The sequence below is a fragment of the Cupressus sempervirens genome, chromosome 4, assembly GCF_028749045.1.
Source record: "Cupressus sempervirens isolate cs-2001-9-10 chromosome 4, ASM2874904v1, whole genome shotgun sequence".
Classification (NCBI taxonomy): domain Eukaryota; kingdom Viridiplantae; phylum Streptophyta; class Pinopsida; order Cupressales; family Cupressaceae; genus Cupressus; species Cupressus sempervirens.
In genome coordinates this window covers 73924036-73938894 of record NC_143121.1, presented here as the reverse complement: position 1 = coordinate 73938894, position 14859 = coordinate 73924036, and the positions used below count along the sequence as shown (strand labels likewise).

The window sequence follows — 14859 nt, the reverse complement described above, 5'->3', positions numbered from 1 at the left end:
GCATAATATTGAGTGAATGGACTGCACAAGGTGTCCAAAAGATATGTTGATATTGTGATTCAACAAACAAACCTGCTGCTTTACAATTCTTTGCGTTGTCCGTTATGACTTGGCCAATGTTTCTTGCACCCACTTGTTCAATGGCCTCAATTAGGATATCAGCAATAAATGGCCCATCTTTTACTTTGCCCTCACAATCCATCGCTTTCAGAAACATTGCCCCTTTAGGGGACATCGCAAGGACATTAATCAAGGGACGGTTCCTAAAATCCTTCTAGCCATTTGAAAACATTGTTACCCTTGTCTCAATCCATGAGTCCCTTATGGGCTTCAATTGATTTTCAACCCGTTGGACCCCATCATCCAGCAAGGTGGTGTACACTTTCTCATACTCAGGGCCACAATACCCTTTTGGAGCTTCATTGGCACCCCTCAACATGTCCTTCCAAAACAAAGAGCGAACAACATTAGAAGACAAGCCATTTGCATACAGGCATCTTCCCAACTTAATGTCAGCAATATCTTGGGCCTTATTTTGAAAAGAAGTTTCTAGTGGCCCCTTTCTTTTGTGTACAATGGGGATAGATTCATTGTCGGTGTCCATTCGAGTGCTGAAGAAGGGGTGGTCTTGTACTATAACATCTGAGGGGGGCTGCATTACCTTTGCTTTTTTTACTTTTATTGCTACTACTACCAAATTCTATTGCATTGCATCCTTCTCTCTCTTCTGCTGCCTCATGCCCTTCAATGTATTTTAACACGGTGTGATTTGGTATAGGGACACCATTTTTGCTAGGGCATTTCTTGACTCCTCTTCCAGTATAACCACATAAATGACCTACCACACAATAATAAGAACTATTTCTTTCTACACCACATCCTTGACATCTCCAACGGAATGCACCACCTCTTGGAATGGGTTTTATAATGTCTACGTACTTCCATAGAGGAGAATTAGGGTTGGTTTCCATTGTTTGTTCGGTGTTGCCTATTGATGAAGAGGTAGATGACATTCCTTTCGAACCTTTCCCTATGGCAAGAAATTAGATACATGTTCATAATCTATATGCAAGAAAATGACAAATTTTGGAATAATGGAAAAGATTCAAGAACATATGAAGATTGAAAGAGAGATGAAAAAAATAAAATGGAAAAACTAGAACAAAAACAATAGTAAATGGAATAAGATCTTACCTCTTTGTCCTTTTCCAGCCATTGCAAGTTTGCAAATGTGTATGAATGATGCACAAACACTTGAAAAACACCAACAAATCAATCTTCAAACTCCTCCTTGCACAATTGGATGCTTGCTCAAAAACTTATGTGCTCTCCTTCAAGGAAAAATAACCTATTTAGAAACATCAAATGACAATGAAAGGGCACAAAACCAATTAATAACACCTTTTTAGATTAAATGGATGCAGAAAAATTATCCAAAATTGCAAATAAATCATTCAAGTTGACGTCCATAGCACGGGTTCTTCCTTGGTTCAAAATTTAATGCATGGTCCAGTTCGAACCAAACGGACCCTAGTCGAATTGGACCCAAATTTTGAACTGGTTCGAACCAGTTCATGGTCCGGAGGGGGGGGGGAGGTATTTGTGCAACCTAGCTTGTGTATCCTAGAGGATTGTGGTGCAGGAGCATGTCTGCTACAGGAAGTCTAGAGGCGACAGGAAGATAGCATGCAGTATTTTATTGTAACAGGAATTTAGGTGGCGATAGTAAGATAGCATATAATATTATTAATGCAAAAATTTATTGTGGAAGGAAGTCTGGTGGCGACAGGAAGGCAACATACAATATTAGTAAAATGCAGAAGTTTTGGTACACGAAGTTTGACTGTGACAGGAAGTCTGATAGTGATAGGAAGTATGACAGCATATTAAAATGCAAAAGTTTATTATAAGATTTAAATGATTCCCACTTGTTATTGTAATTGATGGAATATGAGGAGTCATTCGTTTGTAACTGCCCATGAACAATATATGATGGGCTAGAGTTTTCAAAAAGGAGGACAACCAAAGAATAGTTAAAAATGTAGTCTTATTAGCTTTCTTTGGCTGTAGACAGCCATTTATTTTATGTAGTTTGTTTAGTTTTCAATAAAGATTTTCATAGTTGAGTTTCATATTTTTCTTCTTCTATTTCTTAGTGTTGTCCTTGTAATTGATAAAGGTTTAATCTTTTAGTGATTCAATCATGTATGGAAAGATTGCAGAATATGTATTGATCTTTATTTGTGGGTTTTCAGTTTAGGGTTGCTTATATTGAAGTTCATATGATTTGGAGTCAAATCTAAAATATGTTGACAAGTAATAACAAATTTTCTACAGAAAGTTTTCATCTTTCTATCATTTTCGGACAGAACTATGTTAATGCAAATTTGCAAAAATAATATACGTTTACTTTGAGTTTTCCTCTATTTTGAATTTTTATGACAGAGAAATGAAGTAAAAGGTGTAGAATTTGATTGAAGAGCTCATTATAAATTATATTAAGATGTAGAGAAGATCCATTGTTGAATCCCTTGAGTGTTTAATTCCTTAAGGAGAGTTCTAGTGTTGATCCCTCTGCATCAGATTGGTGTTCTTCAGGTGCTTTTCTCTAACATGTATACAAAGACTAACGTAAAGTAATTATAGGTACAAAAAGTATTCTTGGTTTCATTTCATTCATCTAGATTTAACTTTCTAAGAACTAAAAACCATGCACAAAATAAAAAATAAAATAATGTTTTAAATAAATTGATAAAATAATGTACTGTAGTTCACTCATGTTTTTGGGACTTTGTACTAAGACACTTGTGTTTGTGATGCAGGAGCATCCTGGGTTGGCATGTTATCCTGCTCATTTTGGCAGTTGTTGCCGAGTTTTAGTCATTGCCAAGTTGCTACAATTGCCGAGTACTAGGAATTTTGCAGATTAAGCCGAGTTCAGGTCATCCCACGTCATGTTAACACTCGGGTTAGTGTGTTATCCCATCTTGCTCTGTAGTGTGTGCCGAGTTCCATAGTGTGCTGAGTAACTCTTCATGTGCTGAGTGACTCTTCATGTGTCAAGTTTTCCTATTTATGCCGAGTGTCAGCATTTTGGACGTGATTTCTGCATTTTTGGTGCGAGCCGACTTGCAGGATTTATTTCAATCGTGACATTTATGATGAGATCTTGCCTTGGGATGCATTTTGATCATTGTTGGGTTGGCCATCTTGTTTTGTAATGTTCTAGAATGTTCTGTAAGCCATTTTGGCAAGTACAAATAGGAGTCTTGTGGAGTCTTTTGGGCATTCAGTTTCTAGAAGGAAGATAGTTGCGAATATTGAAGAGTTAGTAGCTGCGGCTTGAGAACCAGAGAATATCTTGGTGGACCTGAGGGTACTAGTTTGGATTCTTCTTGGTGTTCTTATCCAGTTGTGGATCTGGACTAGCTAGGGTTTGGATTGGATCTTGAGGGATCTTGTAGAACTATTATTGTAATTGTTGTTATATTTGGCCCTAACCTAGAGGGCCTTACAGCTGAGCATATTGCATGTAAACAGTTATTTTATAAATAAAGAGTTGTGATTTGGTATCAGATCTTGTATTGTTTCTTATTGCTGTTGTGTTTCCACTGTGTGGTTTTATTGCTTAGGGCTAGGATATCTCCTTTGGGGATTCATTTGCCTTGCACTGCATCAATTTGCATGGTGTTAAAGGGTTTAACTACACCTCATGACCACAATTGGCAAGAGTGCTTGAGAAGATTGCATCCTAGATGCAACATATTAAAAGGATATATAATGTGCTATATTACTGATATGATGTAAAGAAGTACACAAGACTTGGTTGATTTTTAGATAGTAATAGCTGAGAAAAAGTTTTATTCATCACATACACTTGAATAAAATGTGATATCAACTAACAATTCTTTCTTTCTTAAATATTGAGGATGAGTGATGGTTATCAAGGAAGATTTTTGTTACCTTTTTAGTGATGAACAAATTGGAGCATGATTGGCCCAAATAGAGGATGAATGGTTTGTAGTTCTTTTGCACCATTTTGCATAAAAAAAAATGTAGTTTTATTGTATATCTTTGTTGTCATTTGTATATAATACTATTTACTATGCAGATTTGAGTTTTTAATTATTCTTCTACAAGTATCTAGGACAATGATGGCAAGGGATGGGAAGGCACACTTCTGTGACAGGTTTTTATAAAGGCCACTTTTGTAGGGAATGCTATGGGATAGCTATTAGGCATTCATCATAGACTTAATTAAAAAATTTGTAAGCATTGGTAATTAAATAAGAAATGTGATATTATCTATCTATCTAATGTGTGTGTGTGTGTGTGTGTGTGTGTGAGAGAGAGAGAGAGAGAGAGAGAGAGAGAGAGAGAGAGAGAGAGAGAGAGATGCCCAATTGGTTTGTATATTTAGGTGAGGGATTTATTATTGATGCTTCCCTAAAGCCTTTAAGACCATGTTCTGTTGTCAGACTCATTAACAAAGAGGAATTGTTATTTAAAAAGATAGCAAGTTATATTCCAATTTGACTTGAGATGGGATATAATAGATGCAGTTGTTTTAAACTTTTGTGAGTTGCCTGCGGTGAGCATGATTGATATATTTTGCATTATACATGCTTCTACCTATGACTTGACTCATAGTCAATGGCTTAAGGACTATAGAGTGTATTGGTCAAGGCATATTGAACTAGCAATCCAATGTATGGAATAAATCAATCCTTGACCATGACTTGGAGTGTGAGGATGCAAAGATCCACAAGAAGGGATATGCATTTTGTAAATTTTGTGATTATGATTAATCATTGGTCTATTACTTGGTTAGACTTGTAGTTTGTTGGCAACATCTCAAGTGGGGTCAAGTAGCAGTGCCCTTGGTGCACTCAGTGTCATGATATTGGGAGGGGTTGAGTGGTAGAGCCCTTACCACCAAGCTCAAATGAAATCGTTCAAAACCACACAGATCTTCATTGTGCATATTTTCATAATATTTTTGTATATCTTCAATGGGCATGTCATAAACCTATATAACCAGATAAGGCCTCAATATTGATTGGTCTTGTCCCTTTAAATAACAAGGGCACCCTTAGATTAGTAGGGGGAATGACTGGTCTTCCTGCCTGGTTTGATAGATGGGTCTTCCTGCTTAGTTGTATAGAGAATGGCTGTAAATTTGTTCTAAGCTACCGTTTTGATTAGTATTTCTACCTACTATACCAGAAATTTGAATTAACTGCATTAAACAAATATAATACCATAGTGCCATGCAATGCGAAGGAAATGGTTTCTTCTATTGATTCCAAAATAGTCCATACAAATCTACCCTTTCATACATGGATCATTCCTTATATATTGTTCTTGTTGGTTAAGTAAACCATTGAACACATCCCTTCACTACTAACAACTTTTAGCATTAAGTACACTAATGATTTATTTCCGACCTACATTATCCCCCCTCCGCCAAAAGCAGTTGTCTTCCAAATGATTAAGACAAAAATGAGCTAACCAATTCACAAATGTTACTAAGAGGAAGGTTGCGAGGACGTCCCTAGAATGGTGGCGCATGGTTGTCTCAGAAAGTCTTGGTTCCCTTTCTATGGCTAGTTGCTTCCTATGTTAGCTGTAGTAACCTCAAAGCATCTATTCTATCTTTCGTTGTTGTGGCTAGTCTTTCTGCTCGTGCAACTCTCTCCAATTACCACTCTGTTTCTAATTTTTGTATTTTGTCCATGAAAGAGCTCGTTCTCCTTTGATCCTTGTTACCTCCCTTTTGGCATGTTGTAGCTCCATAAAAGTGGTTCTAAATGTATGTCTGTACTATGTGGCATCTTCCATTTTTCTAGCTCTTCTTCCCTTTTGACACGTCCTCCAAGAAGTGTGCTCAGTTCCTCACAGCATTCGTTCTACATTAGCAGTGATTCTACTGCCTTAACTATTGCTCCTATGTCTGACTTCTTTGCCCTTTTAATTATATTTTGGGTAGTTTGTGATATGACATTTAATTCCACTAGGAATCTCTATGCTCTATCTTCGAATGATAGTTCCCCACCTTCTGTTATTCCTTCTTCCACGCCCTATGGGTGTTGACTTTCTGCTTTCATTCTATCTTCCCCTTCAGTTTGCTCACCCTATTGCTCTTCCCATACGTGTCCTATTCTCATCATAGTAAGAGAGGGTGGGGGTACTTTTACTTCCATCTAAATGTTTTCCAAAAGCTTGTTTGCTTCATCCATTATATCCTCCTCCCCTCCTTATCCAGTGCTATTCTCTTGATGACTGGGTGTTTGTTGTATCCCCATTCTACTAATTTCAGCAGGTGTAGGTGTGACCACTAGGGCACTTAGTTGAGCTATTTCTATTCCCTGTGGAGTGGTGGTGTTAATGGTGTGAGGTGCCTTTTTGCATGATTTTATATCTACCACCTTGGTATGTGGCATCCGCTCAATGGGAACTAACTGTGCTATTGATGAAAGTTGTGACGCAGTGAATGCTATCCTTTTGGCTCCCCAATTGAAGAATGCTTGACTTCTCACTATCTTGCCGGATCCATCTTGTATCTTGTGGGTGGCTTCTACTAGTGCATGCTTTACATCCTCCAAGGGCTGTCTTCTCCCATTGTTGCCGTACAGAGTCATTTCCTATTGTTGTCATATAGTTGCCATCTTTTAAGTTTGTATGGATACCTCCTCCCGTTCTTACTAAATGGGGATCCTCTTCTTCCGTATGGATGCCTCCTACAACTTTAGTTCTAGAACCCTCTTCTTTTGTATGGTGTTACCTCCCACCACTCTCATACGAATAATCCCTTCACCCTCTTCCGTACGGTCACTCCTATATGGCATACAACTGCCTTGTTATCTCACTTTTGTACGTTGTATCCTTGCGGTGCCTTGGGTTGTCTTTTCTCCATGGAATTCAATTGCCTATTCTGGTATGACTCTTGGCAGTGGTCCTTCAATTAGTAGAAATGTGACATCTCTGGCTGTTCCTCTAAGGGTGTTGTTTGTGATATGTGCCAGCCAAATTTCATTTTCCTTGGAACTTGAAGTTGCATCTTCTGTTGTTGTCCCTTCTTCATCTAAGCTTTCTTCCTCTTCCTCTGTGTTGCATGTATTGATGAAAGCTTCACGCCTTATTCTTTTCTTTCTAGGTTCCGCACTCCCAACATCGAATGTGTCAAGGTGCAGCCAGTAACTCATTGCCAATCGGTAGGGTTCTAATTTGTTTGTTGGACTAAATGTCCCCCAAATGCTTTGGAGTTGCCTATGTGCAAAGGGCTTCTAGAAACATGGATATGGCATGTTGGGGCATGTAGAAAGTCTTATGTCTTACTTCTAGAAATTGTTTCATTCCTTTTGACTCCTGAGAGAAGTTGGGCCCAATTGTAAATCCTTCCCATATTCAATCCATTTACCAAGGGCACCATCCATATGGCTATATTAGAGGTTCCACTCTCTGCTGTGAGTTTTCTCTTGGCCAAATGCATGATGCATTTCCATTTTGTATTAGCTATAAAGGTATTTTTTTCAAACCCCTACAGTTATTCTTACTCTAGATACTTTCCCATTCATTTTCTGTAAGGTCATCTCTACAAATCAGCTGGAGCGATTTTTTCTTTTCCTTTGTTGACATTTTAGATGGGGTTTTGGCAGGGTCTTGCCTTCTATTTGGAACTCCAAATACCTTGCTTACTTCTTTTGGAGAATAAGAAATTGTAACAGTTTGCTGCAACTATTGAATCTTGGATTTGTGCCCTTTGTTATCATATCTAGCAATCATTGTTCTAAGCACAGTTCAAATTCTTTCAAATAAAAATGGGCATAAAAATAATCCTGTCTACCTTTGCTTTTTGCAATGCAACCTTCAACACATGGTTGTCTTCGCCCTTCTCCAACCATGCATGACATTGACTTCTAGAAACGATTTCAAATGTGATATTCATTGTTGTGGTTCTTTCTTCATTGCTTTTTCCCCTTCCCTTTCTCTTCATGGAGGCCATGTGTTTTCCCTATAACCTATTTCTTCCTCTTTCTTCCCGTGACTCTATGATTGTGCTTTTGGTGGAATTTCCTATGCTGGTCTTCACCATATTGTGAAGTATTTTAATTGTCTTTTCGTCTCTTATGTTTTCTTCTATCCAATTATTCTTTATCATGTGTCCTCCTATATCTTTCCTTTCCTCTCTTGCATTACTCCACATTCATATGACTCGTACAATCTTTGTTGCTGTCATACAGTGGTTTGTATGATTTGTTTCTCTTGCCATTCACACTCTTTCACTTGTGTTATTTTTTCTGTTCGTTCCTACAATAGAGGTTGTAACAGGGGCTTCCTTCCTTGCATGGCATACTGGTGTGGTTTTGTGTCGTACAACATCTCCCCTTCCTATTGCTTGTATGTCCTTTGGTTGTATCGAATTTTCTTCCTCCCGTATGACTACTAGCTGCATGGAAGATATTTGATTTGTTTCCTTCCTCCTGTGCGATTTTACTCCTATTGTGCTCTTCCTCAATTTTTCTTATGTTTGAGCTCTCCTTCCCTGTTATTGCTCTATAATATCTTCTTAGAGTTATGTTTACGTTTAGTTTCTTTTTTAGTGCTTTTATTTTTTCTCCTCATATCCTTTATTTTTTCTTTATCTTTGTTTTTCATAAGTAAAATTCAATATCACCTCTCCTGCGTGATTGCTATTGTGGGTTTAAAAAATTGTCTTCATTTTTTGTCTCAACTTCCAACACATTAATTTGAAACACCTATTTTCTTTCTTTATAAATTTTAAGCTTTGATCTGTTTACTTCAGTTTTTGTTTCATGAATTTGTAACATATTGCAATCTGGTTGGAAGACGTCATAACCTTCCATATTCTAGTGAAATAACTTGTTGAAAGAGCTAGTTTCATCTTCTAAGAAGTTCGCTAATCTTAATATGCCCTCCTCATCAGGTTCTACTCCTTCACCTTTGTCCCATTCTTCACCCTTTGCTTCTGAATCTGAGGCTAACTCTTGACTCACTGTCTAGTTTTGAAGATCGATTACATATTTCTGTTCTTTTGCTTCAATGGAAAGAGTAATCTTTTTCCAATTATGAATAGCCGTAGCCATAATAAGCCAACCTCTCTCTAAAAGTGCATCATACTCTTTCTTTTCTAAAGCAATAACTACGAAATCTAGGGAGAATTGTTGCATACCAATCACCACTTTTAGTCCCATCGATGTTCCGGTGGGCTTGATTTCATGTAGTTCTGCTCCTACCAGATGGAATGTAGGTGGCTGGAGGGTTGGTTTCCCCAAGGCTTTCCAAGTTTCTTTAGGAAGGATGTTTACACTAGATCCTCCATCCATGATAATGTTTGTTAATTTGCAAGCAATTATTTCCATTTCCACAATGGCAAGTGTCCTCCCCACTATTATTGTGAACGGAGTATTCATGTCTTTTTCTCCCCTTGATTCCTCTTTTTCCCCTTTCTTTGGTTTCTCCTCTTGATCACTTTCTTCTTTTGTAATAGCAACCTTCAATTGTGGTAGAGTCTCTAGCAAATCCGCTACCCTCACCGGTATGGGAGCTTGCAACATTTGTTGGATAATGTTGGCTTTGATTTAGATTTACAGGGAGTGGGTTTGTGCTACTAACCTATCCTATTTTTGTGGCCTCTAGGATGTCTTTTCTTGCCTCCTTTAGTTTCTCCTTCTTTGTACTCGCATCCAAATATGCGAGTTTTCTAGCTTGTGTCCTTGTAATGGCTAAGACTTCCCTCCTTGGTTTTGAAATATCAATCATGTTAACTATTTTTTGTCTAGGACAGTCTGCATCTTCACGATTTATCAGTCCACACCATTTGCACATCTCTCCACTTTGTACTCCACTTTGGTAGTCATGTGCAAAATAACCCCATTCGTCAGATCTCTGAAATTGTATCATGGGGCATCCCTGAGCTCCGTATTGTATGTGGCTTTGAGGTGTATTAATATTGCTGTTATTATTACTTCCCTGTCGAATTTTGTGATACCCTCCTAGCAATACCTCCATGTTTGTATTTCTTGATGGTGTGGAGGGGGGCGTGGCTTGTTCACCTTGGGTGAAGAATAAAAGGGCACTTCTTGCCTTTAGGTTATAGTGGCATTTCTTAATGGAATGTTGTTGTACTTGGCATATGTCACATAATGCCTTCTTTGGACAATTGGCGTTTGCGTGACCCTCCAGTTGGTAGTTAGTACACCAAAGCTCCTTTGCTTCTTTTTTTGCTTCTTTCTTGACGACCATCTCCATCATTCACATCATATCTCTTCTTAATGCCCATATTGTCTTGTATTCTTCTCCACTCTCTCCTTCTGTGCTGCCACTATCGCTCCCATGCTTTCTTCCTTTTGAAGTCTTGTTTTCACTTTCAATGACCATGGTACATGTGTAGGCATGTGTAGGAGGATGCTGGTACCACCTTCATCTTCTGCCTTAGGGATGGTGCTTGTTTATCTCAAATTTTCCTATTAGTTTTTATAGTCTCCAACTGTAGGCTCGTATTGATTCATTCTTTCCTTGTTAGGTATTATATATTTTGGTTACTATTTCATTATCATCCAGTAATATCTAAACTCTTCTTCAAAGGGCATTTTGAGATTCTTTGGTATATCGGTCTATGGAAATCCCCCTTAGAGTGGCCGAAAATGCTCTCAACCACTCATCTTGGTCATTCTCTCCATTTGCTTGCCATATAATTATGCATGTCTTGCAGTGACGTGCAAAGTGATTTGACCCATTGCTTATGAATCTCAGAATTTTTTGTTCCTTTGTCATTTCGGCCATTCTAGTATGCCGACTACTACCTTGTGTGTTTACTGTAGGCAAGTTTACTTCTCCTCCTTTCCCATGTACCTCTTATTCCCTCCAGTTGGAGCTACCTTCGTGGCTTGCTTGATACTCTCTTTGTTTTGGTGTTTCTAGGTTTGTCCACTCAACCTCCTTGTTTCTGGTTCTTTGGAAATAGCTAAGTTTGCTATTCCTATTATGGTAGTTTCAATTAGGTTCTCTGCCTCTGATTTAAAGTGAGTTGGTTCCTTTAGTTGACTCCTTCATTCTGGCTCACTAAGTCCCCTTAGATGGCAATGTCTCTCCTCGCACTCTCTGATGTGTAAGGTCCGCCGTAATGCAACTTCTCCCTCAGTCTCCTCTACTAATTGCCTTGGGTCTTTATTTGGGATTACGGTCATTAATTGTTTCATTGGCTATGTGTTCTACATTGCGAAGTGTCTTGCTCTTGTGTCTCTCCTTGGTTCCTTTCGACCAATTGTTGGAGCACTTGTTGCCTCTGTTGTTTAGGTTGCACTTTGGCACATTGTTCCTCCAACTGTATTAGATTCCTTGCCAGCAGACGAGCTATTTGTCCAAGGAGATCGTACACTACTGATGAGACTGAAAATTCATCATGTACCATGCTCTCTCTCCCGAGCTTCCTTTTGCACGTATTGATTGAGTGAAACTTCTGACACCTGCACCAGATCTTGTATTACTTGATCCTCCCTTGTTATTTTGTCCTCCTCAACGTCACTGTCTGTGGCTAGTACTTGCTGTAGGAATAGGTGACCCATCACTCCATCACCTCCATTGCCATGAAGTTATGATCACAAGACCTCTAGGTTTGAAAATAGGTAGCGGCGCCAAAAATGTAGATTGGTTCTAAGCTACTGTCTTAACCAGTACTTCTATCTACTATATCAACAATATGCATTAATTACAATATACATATATGATACCATAGTACCATGCAATGCGAAGGAAATGATTTCTTCTATTGATTCCAAATAGTCCATACAAATCTATTTTTTCATTACATGGATCAATCCTTATGTATTATTCCTGTTGGTTAAGTAAACTAATAAACACATCCCTTCGCTACAATAAACTACCCTGACTTCCTTACTAACAACTTTTAGCATTAAGTATACTAATGATTTATTACTGACCTACAATGGCCTTCCTTTCCTGGGAGAATGGCCCTCTAAACTCTTGGATAGCTTTCCTAGGACTTTTGCTGGGAGATGGGATTGGCAGATGATATAGCCTTCTTTAATGCCTACTATACTGCCTCCTACACCAGATGTTGGTGGGCTTCTTCTTTGAAAGGTTGTAAGGTTCTTTTTAAAGAAGTAACTAAAACTTGCCTGGGTGTGTTAGGGATGGCTAGCTACCCTCAAGGCAAATGGGTGAAATCTGTATGTGCCAGGGATGGTTAGCTGTTCCCTAATGTACCCTGAAATCTATTTAATGTCATGGGGATGTTCACAATTTAAAAAAAAAAGGTGGATGGGCTGGGGAAATATCCTACCCATGTCCACAAACTTGAAATGTCTTGTACAATTCATGGGGTTACTTTGGGGAGGGGCATAGGCTTTTGACCATTGTATAAATGGCATAAATTTACATCATAGGTAGTTTATTGTTTCTGTATAAAAATACTCCCTTATTGTTTAAATATTTTAGAAATGGTGTGGACTCTGAACATTGGTATTGTTCTCAGCATCATATAATTGTTTTGGTCTGATGCAAAAATTCTCAGAAACATAATTTTTTTATTTGGGCTGTGGATATTCATGCTTACAATTGTATTGTTTTCATTATCATTGTGTTTCTTCAACTCTCTGAATTCTATTTTGAAAATGACAAGCTAGCCATTTTTTTGTTCATACAGATAAATGTAAGCAGTGATATTGTCATGTTTCTTTGCACTTTGTGTCGGGTTTCTTTCTTCTATTTAGCTTATACTTAAAATTCTGCATGCATTGCATGTATTTATGTTGGAGACAACAAGGTCACTCATTTTACCAGAGGAAAAGCTGAATCGGAAGACAATGCATTGCTTGATCTGCTTTTGATAAGCTCAAGCTATTCTAAGACTACTAAAGCATGTGAGGCATGTAGACATCAGTAAGATATCAATGGAGTAATTTGCTATTGCCTTGATTATTTTCTTGATGGAGGAGCATTGTACCGTTTTGTATATGGAGTCAACCTAGGCTTCTTTCTTTCCAAAGCTCGAGGAGGGACATGCACACTCGCAGAGTCAGACCCACCTGAGACAGTGTTGCATAAGGCAACATATTTGCTTCAAAATGGATTTGGATACTACAATGTCTTTAAGAACAACTGTGAAGATTTTGCTATTTACTGCAAAACTAGTTTGCTTGTAATTGACGGAGTAAATGTTGGTAGTCAAGCAGCATCAATCCTTGCTGCAGTTGCTGCAGTGTTTTCATCCCCTTTTCACTTTTTGACAACCAGCATACCTGGTATAACAGCAGTTGCAGGTGGAGTGTACTGCTTCAGTAGGCCTCTTGCTGATATTGGTAATCATAAGGATGCAGTCAAAATTCAAGTGGAGAGCTTGACCGCTAGGCTTGGTGTTAATGACTTGCCAGTCATGTCGTCTGTTAGTGCAGAACCAGTGTTGCAAGTGGAAATGTAAAGTGTTATTCTTTATGGAATTATCTTAAGAGAATCATTTTGTTATGAATCTGTAGCTTCAACGTTTCAATACTATAGGGTTTCATATATTGTTTGAGTACAGAGTCGATGGAAGTTTCAGATTGGGTATTACACCAATCTTGTGGATATGCATTAGTATTTGCCAGTCTCTAGAAACAACAGTACAGGTATGAAGAGCTATCTCCATATTTGTAGCCACCTATTCTGGTGAGTTTTTTTCATATACAATGTCGCTGTATCCATAGTCTTTTACATGCTTAAACTGATTCTGAATAGTGTATCAGTAACCATATCCTCGCATCTCAGGTTGCTATGATTTTTGTGTAGGCAGTGGTAATTGCCATCAATTGTCTATATTTTCAAATACTGAACTATTTTTGATCGTCCATTTTAAATATAACAGGTATTATGATTGATGGACAGAGCCTTTTGTGTTAGTGATGCCTATTAATGTATAGTTTTTCTAATGTCTTTTACTTGTTGGGTTTTCCTCTCTTTTAATTCTTACCTTCAAATTACAATAGCATCATTTGTCAACAAACACAATCATGTCAGTTATCTCTTTAAGATGAATAATTAAAGGTTTTCAACTTTGAACTGTTGTGGAGTGGCAAATGCGAGGCTAAAGCATAAGGAGGCTATGGTAGAAAATCTGATGGGTAGCAGTGGCTTGTAAGGGATGAGGTCAAATGCATGTCCTGGGTAGATACTAATGAAAATAAGATCCATATGTAGGATACAGTACATCCTCCTCCATGAAGGGTTCTTTGGATTTTCAAATCTATGTAAAAACTAAAAGAAAAGCCCTCTGATTCCAATATGTTTTATTCTAAAAATACAACTGGCTTATGGAGTTCAGAAGGATTGATTAGAGTTGTCTGCTGAGTATCATTTCCTTGTACAGTAATTTGGAATTTTAAGAAAATGTCAGTTAGTAATGAGCTTTGAAAATGAATAAATTTTAGAATGAAAGAGAACCAAAAGATTGGGTCAAATAAATGCCATTAGGACTAGACTGGCGATTTTGACTTTTTAGCTTTCCTCCCATTCTATTGTTTTGTTGTCACATAAGCATTTCCATTGCTTGTATATGTAAATGATACCAAGAGATTGGTCAAAATCAGAATATGTTTACAGGTAGAATATATGCAAGTGTTAGCTAACAAAGTTATGGCTGGCTTGGTTATTGCATTTTTCTCACCTAAATTGATGTTCATAGACTTTTATTTATGGAGATACTCGATTCCTCTCACTGATTAGAAGAACTTTTATGAAACTTGTTGTTCGCTGTATGTTTCCAATGTACTTGATTTTTAGTATTTGGCCAGTCACATATATGGTATTGTTCATGATTTCAATATTGGACTAGACCTGTGC

At 37.9% G+C, this 14859-nt stretch overlaps 1 pseudogene; it reads left to right on the top strand.

The window, feature by feature from the left end:
- The window catches only part of LOC149560005 (protein LEAD-SENSITIVE 1-like), a 73018-nt pseudogene extending 59114 nt beyond the window's left edge, over positions 1-13904 (top strand).
- The last annotated feature ends 955 nt before the right edge of the window (positions 13905-14859 follow it).